Below are 14,811 nucleotides of genomic sequence, written 5' to 3' on the forward strand. Positions count from 1 at the left end.
CAGACCGACTCATAGGTCTAGTGATTACTCCTGCGTGAAGAGGTTTCACCGTTATTTTTATTTTTTTTTAAGTAGGTTCCACACTCCAACCTGGGGCTCAAACTCACCGCCCTGAGATCAAGGGTCTCATGCTCTGCTCCACACACAGGCCAGCCAGGTGCTCCTCACTGTGGTTGTTAGAATTTAAAACATTCCTTTAACATACGACAAGATAACTTCCCTCACAGTGGTATTTTAGAAGCATCAGCAGTTACAGTGTTAAAACTCTGGGAGCCCCTCCTGCTATCATGATCCAGCGAAGAGTGTGGGCCACAGGTCTGCTTCTATGTCCTACAATGTTTTTGTCTCCAGCTTTACTGTGTTATAAATTATTTGAAATTAGGGAGAGGCTGGGGACAAATGGCTTAACTTTTTTCTACCTGCTTAATAATAATGTCTGGTACCTATAAATTATTTTAGTAGGGACAAAGTATACAATTAAGCAAACAGCAACAACAGGAAGTCGTATCAGAGACGGAATGGTGCAAGAGTACTATTCTGTAGGTGGCTATGACACAGGCAAGGTGAAGCCGTCTGTATTTCTCTGTTGTCATCACATCTCTCTCTTCCTCTTATTTGTGGAGAGATGGTAACGTGCCTTTACTGACTCGAACATTCCACGAGAATGCTTTTGGAAGCCCAATGTCGTGAAATACAGAGTTGGGCAGTCTGGATCTGCGCGAACTCTATTAACACTCAGAGCCTCACCCCAGCTTCCAGAGGCTAATCCACATAGCACCCAGGGGGGAACATGATGAAAAAAGAACGGAGAAAACTAAATTTCTCTGACCTACAGATAAGCTGCTGTATAGTTCTAAAAACTGATCAAAACCAATGCACCTCCTTCATGACCCTGCATAACCCCTGGTGTCACCCCATTTGAAGAGAAGCTTGAAAACGGTTCTATGTCAGTTATTGCTGCATCTCCAGAGAAACCCACGACTCGTTTTTATTATGATTCCACGACTGGGACCTGGAAGGTCAGACGTGACAATGTAGGGTTGATAACTCTCCTACTTTCTACATCTAATTTAGCACCTACTGTAAAAAGTCATTTCTATCAGCCATGCACCATCACTGAGATCTCTCCCTGCCCCATCACACCAATAAGGAGAGTCTAAAATTCATTTCAGGGGTGGCTGGGCTTTTTGACCTATCTTCTCCTCACATACGATGTCAAAAATAGACGGATTTTTGTTCCATATATTGAACACACACATTTTCTTTTTTATCTTTGGCCTTTATGATCAGAGAGTCTTTATTTGATAACCACAAGACAATTTAATATACAGTTCAATCTTCTCCCTTCTCTCGTCCTCATGACACTTCAGACTTCAGTGGATTCCTTTTCATACTGTACAGCAAGGTTCCTGCACAGGCAGCTAGTCGGGGACAATCTCTGAGGCTGGCTCCGTCCTCACCAGAAAGAAGGCACAGGTACGTATGTGAGTGGGTGGGAGCAGGGGGCAGGGGTGACGGCTGAGGGCCTATGAAACTAGAGCGAGGGCAAGGCAGGAGGAACATGAAAAACGAGGCTTCCCTTGAGCCCAGTCCAACACCTCAAAGAACCCCAGTTATTTATAATCCGTGTTATATAAGTTTTCGTAGAAATGAACCCATATTCACACAAATAGGAAAAAATGCCCGGACGGTTGGTTCCAAATAACCGTCCTGACCATTTAAGGCCTGAGGAAACAGGCCAAACGGGGTACTCTGACCAGGCTGACCACCACAGACTGCACGGCAGCTGAAGCATCGCTGTCCCATCTGCCAAACTCCCTCTCCACCCCCAGGGGCCAGGTCTGCCACAGAGATCGCCTGCAGGCGAAGCGCGGGCCTGTCCGCTCGGCCTCAGGATGCTGCCTCCCGGTTAGCGCCCGGCTCTCCTCCCTGCCTCTTTCCTTCCCTTCCCTCTTCAGAGAGGAAAGGACCCCACCATCCACTTACTGCGCATATCCTGTTCCTTCTGCTTTTCCACTGGGAGGGGACAAAAGGACAAAAGGCCTCCAGATCTAACATCCCTGCAAGTTTAGGATTCGAAATGGCAAGAGTACCTTGGAAAAAGCTCAATCAACTGCCTGACTGTGATGATTTTAAAAGAGTTATGCTTAAATGAACTTTAATCAATCTCAGAGTCTAAACATTTTTTTTTTGACATTTATATAGTGGTTTCTATTTTCAAAGTGCTCGCAACTATGTTTTAATGATAAGCACTCGTTCACTCAAATATTTACTGAATATCTGCTCCGTGAGTTTTTATCAGCAATCAGCCCCCTTCCTTCAAGCAGTGACTCCATCTACTGGCTTTCTCGGTTCCCCAAGAGCCAAGAAGCATAAACTTCTTTTTTTATTTCACAGCAACGTCGGAAGGTCTTTATCAACCTATTAATTGTAGGAAAACGCTCTGTGCTCCTTTTACTTCTTTCTCCTTTAATTACAGCATCTTCTTAGCTCTTTATACTCCTGCGTACCTCCAACACATTTCCAGGTTGGAGACTATGCTTTGGTGTTTGTCTTGGGAATTCTCCATGTGTTTGTTGCTGTGTTTAGTAACTCTGCTAATCCTAACCCCCTGAAGAGGAAATTGGTCAGTTTTTTTCATATAACTGGTTTTGCAACACATATTGAATCTAAAAGGGTCAACCCGCACAACAGTCTCCCAGCTTCCCTTTCCACTTTCTGCTTCCTTAGAAGTAACTCCCCTTTGACTCTCTGAGTTTATTCTTTTGGTATATTCTTTTGTCACCATATTGCTAAATAACATGTCTTCATGGTGACTCTAATTTTTTGTAATGTTTTTAATTATTTTTGAGAGAGACAGAGACAGAGAGACAGAGCACAAGTGGGGGAGGGGCAGAGAAAGAGACACACACACAGAACCTGAAGCAGGCTTCAGGCTCTGAGCCATCAGCACAGAGCCCGATGTGGGACTCAAACTCATGAACTGTGAGATCATGACCTGAGCCAAAGTCAGACGCTTAACTGACTGAACTACCCAGGCGCCCCTAAACTTTTTAGCACTAGATACCATCGACTGGTTTCCCAGTATGGCAGGTGAGTTTCTAGTCCCTGCCCTGCCTGCTCACCTCCTCTGCCCAATACAGCAACACCACCACACATCCCGGTCGGAATTCAGCTGTGTCGTAACTATGATTATATGTCCTTTCCTGTATATTTTATTTTCCTTGGAATTAAAAAAAAAAAACAAAACACCTCATTTACTATTTGCTTAATTGTCTGTGTGTTTATCACCAATTCAACCTCAAATTCTCCTCCACTGACCCAAATCAGTTTCAAGAAGCTAATTCCCACCAAATACGTATCCTTTTCATTTTCTTGAAGAAGGTTCTCCCAGAGCTTTCAAGCCTGCTCTGAGGGAGTCTGGTTGGTCTAAAGTACTGACGAATGGCTCTCCCTTGCACCGCCATTCTGCAGACTCTGTTCACCCCTCTGTGTTGTTTCGTTTCCTTATCTTAGATCTTCTCTCTTAGTGTATTCTCTTGTTTTGATGATGCCCACACAGGCAATAAGTCTCCGGCTCAATCGGTTGAGCGTCCGACTCTTGATCTTGGCTCAGGTCATGATATCACGGTTTGTGGGCTCGAGCCCTGCGTTGGGTTCTGTGCTGAGTGTGGAGTGCTTGGGATTCTCTCTCCCTCTCTCTCTCTCTGCCCTCTGGCGTGTGCGTGCGTGCACTCTGTCTCTCTCAAAATAAATAAACTTAAAAAGAAAGCTTCCTGAGCAGGAACATGCTGAATGATGCTTTGGTTGGATATTAAATTCTAAGACAGAAAGCATTTTAGTTTTTTCAGAATTGAGAGGGCATCACCCACTTGTCACTTGAAGCCATTCTGACTGTTGATCCTTCAAATGTGGCCACACATGCTCTCTTGTCTTGATGTACAGTTTATTTCTCATCCATAATGCTGGGTCCGGTGTAACTGCTTGCATCTGGCATGGCATGTCCTTCAGACACAGGAAATGCCCTTGAATCATTTCCCTGTCAGTCTCTCCCTTCTCTGTTCAGTCTTTCTGGAATTCCTGCTATTTGAATGTTGGGCTCTCTTGGAATTGGTCCTTTCATCTCCCTTTTTTGTCTATTTTCTATGTAATTTCTTCTTTTTTTGTTTCCTGGAGATTTCCTCTATCTTCCAACTTCACTGAATTTTTAAATTTTGCTACTAAGTTTTTAATTTCTAAGTATTGCTTTTGTTCTCTAAATCATTCTTTTTATGGTATCCTGATATTGTGTTATGAATATACCTTTTCTCATTTCTCTGAGAATATCAAAGATATATACATTTTTTTAAGTTTTCTTCTCCCTGAATAGTCCTGTTTCTCCACCACCCCGATCCCCCCTCTTTTGTTGGTTTTGGCCCAGTCCTTCTTGTTATTTGGTGGTTTTCCTCAGAAAGGAAAGGATTCTGGAAATCCTTGATTGCCTATTCAAGTTTAAGGGTAAGGGATTGTTACGGACTGAACTCTGTCTCCCCCAAAATTCATATGTAGAAGCCTTAACTCCCAATGTGACAAATAAGGTCTTTAAGGAGGTAATTAAGGGGAGGGGCTGGTTGGCTCAGTCAGTAGAGCATATGACTCTTGATCTCAGCATTGTGAGTTCAAGGCCCACATTGGCCATGAAGCCTACTCTAACAACAACAACAACAACAAAAGTAATTATGGGTAATGAATTTGTAAGGGTGGGACTGGAAAAGGAAGAGAGATCAGAGACCCTTCTCTCTCACTGTGCACTCAGGAGAGGAAAGGCCATGATAGGACACAGTGGAAAGGAGGTCATCTACAAGCCAGGAAGGGAGGTCTCACCAGAAACCAACCCTGTCATCATTGTGATCTTGGATTTTCAGACTCCAGAAGTGTAAGATAAAATTTTCTGTTGTTTAAGCCACCACAAGTCTGTGGTATTTTGTTACGGCTGCCCCAGGAGACCAATGTAGAGACTAAAACTGTTGGAAAGTTCTGAGCCTACCTATGGCTGTGCTTACCAATATGGGCCTTACTATAGAGTGACCTGGCTGGACTAATTCTGGAAACTCTGATGCCAGCATCTTTTCAGTGTTGGATTGGCTGGGTTTCCCAAGAAACTCTTCTAAACCCTTGCTGGGAAGGTAAAGGCAGGCATGAACACCAGGGCCCTAGCTGCATGAAGAAACAAAGAGAGCAAGAGGTATCTGTATCTATGTGGACCAAATCCCCCTTGCCCTCAACCATGCCCAGCAGCTTCCGGTCCAGGGACTTTCTTATATATTCCTGTGATAGTTGATTTTATGTGTCAGTTTGACTAGGCCATGGGGTACCCAGACACCTGGCCAAATATCCTGGGTGTTTCTGGATGAGATTAACATTGGAGCTGGTAGACTGAATAGGGCAGACTGTACTCCCCAGTGTGAGAGAGCTTCATCTCATCAGCTGAAGACTGAGTCTGGGGCAAGTCCTCCTGACAGACTGACTGAGCTGGGGCACAGGTCTCTTCTGACCTTTGGACTTGAACTGTACCACTGGCTCTTTTTGGGTCTAGAGCCATCAGCTTTAGGACCATAACTTACATCACTGGCTGTGCTGGTTGTCAGGCCTTTGGATGTGGACCAGAACCATATGATGGCTCTCCCAGTCTCCAGCTTGCTGACAAATCTTGGGACTTCTCAGCGCCCCTCCCTCCCTCCCTGCCTCTTTCTCTCTCTCTATACGCATGAGGGTATGTACACGTGCACATCCTACTGGCCCTCTTTCTCTCAAGATCTCTTGTACGTTTCCCTTCAGAACAAGCTTCCAGTCTTCTGTCAGGGAGTGAGGGGCTATCGCCTGGAAGCCCAAGTTGGGGAGGAAATGGAGACATCTAACCTCTTCTTACCCTTTTCCTTATTTTAGTCCTCTCCCTTCTTGCCTTGTTCTCCTTCCAGAGGTGCCAGCTGATTCTTGGGCCATTCAAGGATGCTTCTTGGTTTGGGTTTTGGCTCACCTGCACTGTTGGTGTTTAGGATACTCTAGGGAGGTGAGCTCGCTGTCAACCATCCATCTATTTTCTTGCCACCACAGCTTTGTTGCTGCTATTTCCTCTCCTGTTTTCTTTAGCCTTGCAGGTTAATAATCGTGTAATAAAAACCTCTGCACTGTAGTTTTATATAGTAGGATTTGGAAGAGAACGAAATTTGATCTATCTAGATCTTTCTGTTCAAACCTGAGGCCGAACTTATTCTCTGACCAACTGTTAGTACTCTTAAAAAAAAAAAAATCTCTTAATTCACTTAGCTCACATGTTACACATCTGGAATTTTAGAAGTTTATCTTTCAAAACAATCACTTTGAAGAATAAAGTTAAGTGATAATCTAACGTTAGAACCCCCAGTATAAGAGTGAAGAATTCTGGGATAAAACTAGAAGTTATTTTTACGCATTCTGTTTGTGCATGTTTAAGAGATACACACACACACATGCACACACACACACAGCATCCCTTTGTTCTGGAGGCTGTTTAAGAGTAACCCTTAAGATCAGTCTCTATCAGCAAAAGGCACTGTGAAAGTAGCATTTACAACTCTTTTTCGTTTGTTTTCCCCAAACACAACAGATTCTGTGTTTTCTGAAGACTGTGCTCAAGGACAGAAGGGACCAAGTGTTCTAGCTACGAAAAGCAATCGAAGGTGTCAAAGTTGGGCTTACCCCTTTGGCCAAGCTGGCACTTAGAGTTTGGCTTAACCTACAGCCTTGATGTACATGCCACCCTTCGTAGGACAGAGATCAGACCAAAGGTCAGCAAAATGTCTGGCAGTGTCGGCACACAGTAGTCACTCAATAAACGTTAGCTCCTCTTATCAACGTGTGTGCTTTGTATGTTCTCACGAACATAACTCCGGAACAGTTCAATAGTATCACTTGTATTCATTATCTTATCACAAGCTAACACTTAACAGGTGTCTATTCGGCTATAGTTACAAAGATGGAACCCTTGTAAACTTTCTCCATAAGTGACCAGATGTGTGTCTCCGTAAAGTCAAAGAATGATGATGGCGTTCATGCTGTAGAGCAGCATCTGAAAACATCAATAAGCTGATGATTTCTAACCACTGCTTCGGTTCATATGGAAATTTCCATTTCAATTGCTTGTATCTATACATTTTCAAAAATTCAAAAGCAAAAAAAAAAAAAAACAAAAACAAAAACCAAAAAACGAAAAACCAAAACCCTCCAGTATCTTCAAACCTTACAGAATTAGCATTACATTTACGGCCTGTGCTGCTCCCCAGATTTTACTCTGGCTTATAAAGTCTGACCTGCCCTGACCCTTGTTCGTCTTGCCTTACTGCATTTCCTAAGAGATTTCAGCCATACTGCCTTCCCTTTTGTTTCTCCATGCTCATCCGTTCTGAAGGTCTTTGTGTGAAAGCCAAGGTTGGCTCCTCATCCTTATCAAAATTCAGACATCGCCTCTGCAGAGAGGTCTTTGCTGATCAACACAAAGGATCCACCCAGTCATTAGTTAGTATATTAATCTATTAACGTGCAACATACTCTCCGGCATTTTGCTGATGTTTGTTTGTTTGCTGTTTCCCTCGCTAGCTAGAATGTAAGCTCCATGAGAAGAGAGCCCTTACCCAAGCTGCCCATCACCACAGTGTCAGGCACCTAGGAGCACTCACTAGGTATCTGCTGAATGAATAGGAAGAAAAAAGAAAGATCACAAAGACAGTCCTCATGATGACATAAGGTTGGCAAAAAACTCCAACTTTAATCCCACACTTAAAAAATACGGGAGGGCGCCTGAGGGCTGCAGTCAGTTAAGCCTCTGACTTCAGCTCAGGTCATGATCTCACGGTTTGTGAGTTTGAGCCCTGCATTGGGCTCTGTGCTGACAGCTCAGAGCCTGGAGCCTGCTTCGGATTCTCTGTCTCGCTCTCTCCCTCTGCCCCTCCCCTGCTTCTTCTCTGTCCGTCTCTCTCAAAAATAAACATTAAAAAAAAAAAATTTGTTTAATATGGGAGACAATTAAGTTTCAAAGTCCTGAGGTACAGTTTCTTTGGTCCCTTATATCAGGCTTGGAGGGTCTCTGACATGGGCCCTACCAAGGAATACTGGGCCTGAAAACACAGTGTTTTACGGTAATGAAATTTTATTCCTTCTAGTAACCAGAAAGTAAAAGTTCATTTAAAAATTTTATTTTTGGTTAATTTTTTAAGCTGTTAATTATCCAGGCCAAGATTAAAATACAACTAAACACTGATGATTTGAACAATTAAACAGGTGCTAAAAAAAAAAAAAAAGGCGATAGGCCCCAAACAGAGTGACTTATGCTAAGCCCCACATCACCAAACGAAGATGTAGAGTTCCGGCCGTCCCAGAAACGTACTTTTAAACCAGTCAGTCGGGAATTGCCAGTGCCTCATTAGACTCCAGCCATCTCCTGAGGGGAGGTAAGCCTGGAACCACCTGCATTCTTGTCCAGTATAACTCCCGTGTTCCCGCTTCCTTCTGCCTTTCATTCTGGACGGCTCCTCAGAGCTGCCTTCTATCTGCTGGATGGGATGCTGCCACATTGACGAGGTGTTGACTAAAAGCTGTCGATTAAGAGCTGTAAATTCTACCCAGGTGAAATCTGTTTTTTAAACACAGGTTTTTTTGTATGTGTGTACAGATATACACACACAAACAGCCTGTTCTTGTTTTCTTTCTTTTTTTTTTTCTAATTCCTTCTTTCCTTTTTTTTTTTTCCTAATTAGTTGTTGCTGCTGAATAGGTCTCTCTTCTCTCTCTTAAGTAATCTCTACACCCAATGTGGGGCTCAAACTCATGACCCCGAGGCTCAAGAGCTGTATGCTCTACTTACTGATCCAGCCAGGTGCCCTTTTATTTGTTTTCTTAAACTGAAGACATTAAATCCATATAATTGGTTCTTAACCTTTTGTGGAATAAGGATCTCTTTCAAGAACCTGATGAAAACCAACTGAGTCCCTCCCCTGGGGTGGGGGGACTATGTACAGACTCTTACATTGTTCTACACAATTTAGTTGGTTTCCAGATCCTCTGAAGCCTGTGGATGTAGTAACTCAGATCAAGAAACTCCCGCTCGGTTTTTAATTCCCTTTAGAATCTCCTTAAGGCGTAGGAATTTTAGAACATTCAACTTACTACCTACTGGCGTCATCGAGAATGCCAGTGTATCTTTTTTGTTTTATGTCTTAAAAATCAAGAAAAGTAAATGCTACACTTTTAATTCTCCAAAACACAAAATACTACAAAGCTTCATGGTGCTGATTTAGTATCCACAGATGACCGTGTAGAAGGGATCACTTAACACTCCTTTATATCATATTGATTTTCAAGACTCTTAGTAACATGGTTTCACTTCGAAGACAAATACCATGTTGTACAGCCAAGTATTAATAAAATAAATTAGTGAAATATAAACACAGTTCCGAACTTTTAAACAAGTGGTGGCCTACAGCTTTTTCACTTGGCTGTTTGGGGCTGGGGTGCATTTTTTCTATTATAAATGATGGTTATATTCTGGGAGAACTTCCACAACCCCCCAAACCCTAAACAGTAATAGCAACAACAGAACATCCAAACAATGATTTCACCTGCAGATCACTATATTTCAGTGCCGCTTACAAACTGCTCCCTTGAATTCTCTTGCACCTTCGGGCCAGATGAAACTAATCTCACAGTGCTCTGTGTTTCATTCTGTCCCAGATTTCCACGAGCTCAGATTCTGAAAGTACTGTCTTTGTCTCTGATCTGTTTTTCTCTGTTACGTTTATATGAAGCATACTCACTGTGTGTTGTTCTCACAAATGAACCTATTTCTGGAAGTTAGTGTCTTTATCCGGCCTTATCAGCAATGATGTGGTCAGCCTGCACTTAACCTTTCATTCAACAAACATTCACTGTAGGTGTTGGCCATCTATGAGAAATGTCCTATGGTGGCTGTCCCACGGTGGACAGGACATAAACTGAGGCAGGAATAAGCTCATCAGGTGATACAAATCACCATGCACATGGTTCCTACAGGCCATGGATGGTTATATCTGGGTATTTCAAAAATATATTAACATTTTCGGGTAAATCTGTGCTGTTGTTGCTGTTGTTTTTCTGGGAAGAGTGCATATGTATGTGTGTATACTAAATATCACATGTAATCAAATTCTCAAAACCTGTGAAGAACCATTGATCTAGAATTAGGGACAGGTGAAGGTTTCTTACAAATTACTTATTTTGGTGACCATGGAAGTCAATGATCTTTAAACACTTGACGTTTTCAGAGGACCGGCTGAGACCTACATGGGAAGGAGCAGAAAACAGTGACACAGGCAGTGATACCCATCCTAGGCTCTCTCTTCAGAAGGCAGCTATACAAGCACATCTTTGGGAGTCTGAAGCTTCATTTCAGGTGGCTTCTCAAAGTTCTAGTTACAACCCACAGAGAGTCTACTCCCCTAGGAGAGTTTCAGTAGAAAACTGTTTCCCCCACTCATTCTATTTCCAGTGATGTCTGACATCACTTGCTCAGGGTTTGATAGAGTACCAGGCGCATAGTTGGCCCATAATTTCATGCAGTTTATACTATTTTGTTTTGTTAGGCCTTTATGCTGAAAAGGAAGAGTCCACAAGACCTATGGAAGGAGAAGCAGACAGACGTGGTCAAATTAGAGAACGCCATACTAATTAATTAATAAGCAAGAGACTCGGTAGGCCACAGAGCTTTAGGAAACCATCCTATTCAATGCTTGGTACATAAATGTTTTGTTTCCTGAAAAATATGTATATTTTAAAATGACACCTAGACCTAATGAAATAAAGGGTTGAAGATGAGGGACTATGGTGGCTTTTAACTTTTGTAAATTTCCTGAACGTTTTCATTCTGGTTTTCACTTGTTTCCAACAGAGACTACCAAAAAAGTCAAAGTATAAAAGGAATGTGGGCCCAGCAAGGGAGAACTTAAGCCCTGGATCTTACTTGAAGGTGGTCTTGGGGTGAAAGAAAACATGGCAATTAGTGGGGCGGCAAAGGGGGCAGGTGAGGGATGAAACTCAATGCCACAACCTGACCCTCAATGCTTACAGATACACCTCGTACAGCCAGAGCAATACTGCTGTCTGCCTGTGGCCCCTGTCATTCACTCACTGTGGCCTTACCATGGACGAGGCATTGGGTCGAGAATATTCCCTCACCAAGACTCAGAGAACACAGAGTCCTACACCTTTCAAGTTGCCATCCTGGTTAAGGCACTTTGCCTTTAAATGAGGAAGATTTTGGCTCTAAAATTCTGTCTTTAAAATAGAAATCAAGGATTCTGTATTTTAATTAAGTCTCTCAAAGCTTTATTTTTGGCACTGTATTTTCTTTCTTCCTGGCCACTGTAATTTATTATCGAGAAAATTGTTGGGAAGCAGAGTATAGAGCCAGAACGTTTGGTTTAAAAATCCCAACTCCAGCGGAGTCAGGGTAGGTCAGGCGGTTAGGTGTCCAACTTCGGCTGAGGTCATAATCTCACAGTCGGGAGATTTGACCTCTGTGCCAAGCTCTGTCCTGACCGGTCAGAGCCCGGAGCCTGCTTGGGATTCTGTGTCTTCCTCTCTCTCTCTCTCTGCCCCTCCCCCACTCATGTTCTCGCTCTCTCCCTCTCTCTCTCTTAAAAATAAACGTTAAAAAAAAAAATTAAGAATCCCAACTCCACTACTAGCTGTGTGACTTTGAACAAGATACATATGCTCTCTGTGCCTCAGTTTCCTCAAATGTAAAAAGGGATAACAGCAGTCATCACCTAGGGTTATTGTGAAGATTAGACACATCAATGTATGTAAAGCACCAGGCATGTCAGGTACACAGTGAGCATCACACGAGGTACACGCCAGCTTCTCCCTTCAAAGTCTCTCTTGTTCATTCCATCTGCCTATTCTTGTATTCACCGTGAACCTCTTTGATCTCATGGCAACACTATTTCCTCACCATCTCCATTCCTGCCTGAGGCCTTCCGCCATTTTGATGCATCCTACATATGGCTTCTAATCCGTTTCCTCCAGCACTACTGAAATCGTGCTGCAACTGCGCCATTCATTCTTCTACTCAAACGTGGTGGGTGTTGCCTACGGAGTACGGGTGATGTACTTCTACAGCTCAGCTTGAGATCTTTCTCTAGGAGCGGTCTCAAGGGCTAACCAGGTTGTGTGTGTGATTACAGAGTCAAAATTCCCTTGACTGGCCCCAAACCACTTCCCAAAAGGATCCTTCCCATTATTCACTGCAAACCTTGCATTTTAGAAGGACGAAACTTCTCATCATTTTCTAGAAACATCTTGTACTGCACTCCTAATGTGTTTTGTACAATGAGAAGCTCAGCTTAAATATCCCCCTTTTTTCTTGACAGTGACTTCAATCATCCCACTCATCAGGCCCTGCATTTTAACAGCCCTTTGTATCACTTTTACAGCAGTGGAGACACGTTGCCTTGTATAGTCTCCCTTTATGTCATCCTTCGCCTCCTTTCTGGATCACACGCTGCTTGAGAGTGAGGAACGCTCAGAAGTCACCCTGATATGTGGTGCCGTGCCCAGTCCAGTCCCTTGCATACAGAAGTGTATTTGATATTATGTCATCATTTCATAGTAGGTATATTTGATACTAGGTATATTACTTAATGCTATCCTAACTGCTGTTTTAATGGTAATTTTTAATAAGATACCAGTAGTCCTGATGGCCAAAGTGATCAAGAAACTTCAACTACTCCCCAAAGCCACATTTTGGGGCATTACCATCCATATGACTTTGTGGTCACTGCACGGCGGTGAGAAGTATCAGCAGAGAGCCACCGTGTCACCTCCCATCTGCCCCTGCTATCAGAAGGTAAAAGCAAATTAAATGTTTTCACAGTGCTTTTTATGTTCTTCACTGGGATAAGATTTCAGGTACCTGACAAATTATTCATTTGGATAACCTTTTAAAAACTTTAGAGAACACACTGATTGTCATTTTAATGGCATCTGACTGATTCTGGGTTAAGTTGGTAAGAAGAATGAAGAGGGCTGTTCTCTGGGGGCTTTGGGGCTCCTGGGGCCCCCTGTGAAGACTTACTATCAAGTTAGTTGGGAAGAGATCCATCCATTACTACTTGACATTAACTGCCTATGGCCCTAGTAATATCAATCACATGCTTTTGTCCTTGATTACAGAACCAACTGGAATTTACCTGTAGAATTCTTCCTTCACATTTTTATATTTGACTGTCATAACAAAACAAGTTCAAAACACCCAGAAAGTGGTTGCAGAGATTCTCTGTGATTTCATTGACAACTGAGGTTGAGAGGAAAGGCTATAAAGGGATGTAGCATACAAGGAAAGTGTTTCTGATTCCAACAGAATTTATTTTTTAAATTTTTCTTAGAGAAAGTGAAAACAGGGGAAAGGGACAAGGGAGAGAGAGAATCTTAGGCAGGTCCCGTGCTCAGCACAGAGCCCAACACGGGGCTCAATCCCACGACCCTGGGATCATGACCTGAGCCAAAATCAAGAGTCAGACACTCAAGTGATTGAGCCATTGCAGTGCCTCTGATTCCAACAGAATGTCTCTGACATTCAGTGATATCCAGACAGAGCTGATGAGTTAGTATCATAGCATTTCAGGAGTAGCGTTTCACTCAGGGCCAGGAATTCCCCGTAAAAATTAAAGATATTTCACTCACAATTTTTTCTAGCTCCTCTTGACCCACACAAGTTTTCCATTTCTGAGGATGAAAACCGTACATGTGCCACCTGCTGTGTAAACACACTAGGCACTGCAACGAAATAAATTTCTGCCTTTCCTAGTCTACGTTCTCCTGTCACTGCACACTCCTTCTGAAGTACCTGGTGTAAACAGAGAATAGTCTAAGAATTAAAAACTGTTAGAAATAATTCAAAGATTTAAAATGAATTAAAACTAAGATAAAGGGGCGCCTGGGTGGCTCAGTCAGTTAAGCATCTGACTTTGGCTCAGGTCATGATTTCACAGTTCATGGGTTCGAGCCCCACATCGGGCTCTGAGCTGATGGCTCAGAGCTTGGAGCCTGGAGCCTGCTTCGGATTCTGTGTCCCCCTCTCTCTGCCCTTCCCCTGCTCGTGCTCTGTGTCTCTCTCAAAAATAAATAAACATTAAAAAAAATTTAAAACACACACACACACACAAACTTAGGAATGAGAAGTCTTTTAGACTAGGTAACGGTGGAGGTCCACCCACTAAAAAATGGAAAGTGTGAACCACGCCACCTAAGATTTCTGAGTTTTCAAGGCCTCTTTTTTCTTTCTTTTATGATGCTGTTAAATATTGGGGGTTAAAATTCTTATGCAAAAAATCGATAACTATATGGTGGAGAAACCAGACATCATCTGAATCCAGTGATCAAAATTAGTACCACCAATAAGGACGAAAGAACACCATGTGCCTCCAGATGTGATATACTGAGAACAGAACATCATGTATTTAGGTGAAGAGGGCAAAACACAGAACAGGAACCTACTCATGAGGAAAATGAAACCCACAATGAGAGGCAGTCTATAAAGCACCAAGCCAGTATTCTTTAAAAATGTCAATATATCATGAAAGGTAAAGAAAAGCTGAGTTAGTGTCTAGGTTAAAGGAGACTAAAGAGATGTGGCAACGAAGTCAAGACCTGATCCCGCACTGTGTCCTAGATCGGAAAACAGTGACTCCAAAGAACGCTGCTGGGACTCTTGACAAACTATAATCAACACTGTAGGTTAAAGTATTGTATCCACGTTGAACT

General features: G+C 42.8%; 1 protein-coding gene across 5 annotated transcripts in view; it reads right to left on the reverse strand.

Annotated features, from left to right (window-relative positions):
• CDKAL1 (CDK5 regulatory subunit associated protein 1 like 1) overlaps positions 1-14,811 on the reverse strand; it is a 714,482-nt gene that overhangs the window by 187,574 nt on the left and 512,097 nt on the right. The gene's annotated exons all lie outside the window — the stretch shown is intronic.

Source organism: Lynx canadensis, chromosome B2 (genome assembly GCF_007474595.2).
Source record: "Lynx canadensis isolate LIC74 chromosome B2, mLynCan4.pri.v2, whole genome shotgun sequence".
In the NCBI taxonomy this organism is placed as follows: domain Eukaryota; kingdom Metazoa; phylum Chordata; class Mammalia; order Carnivora; family Felidae; genus Lynx; species Lynx canadensis.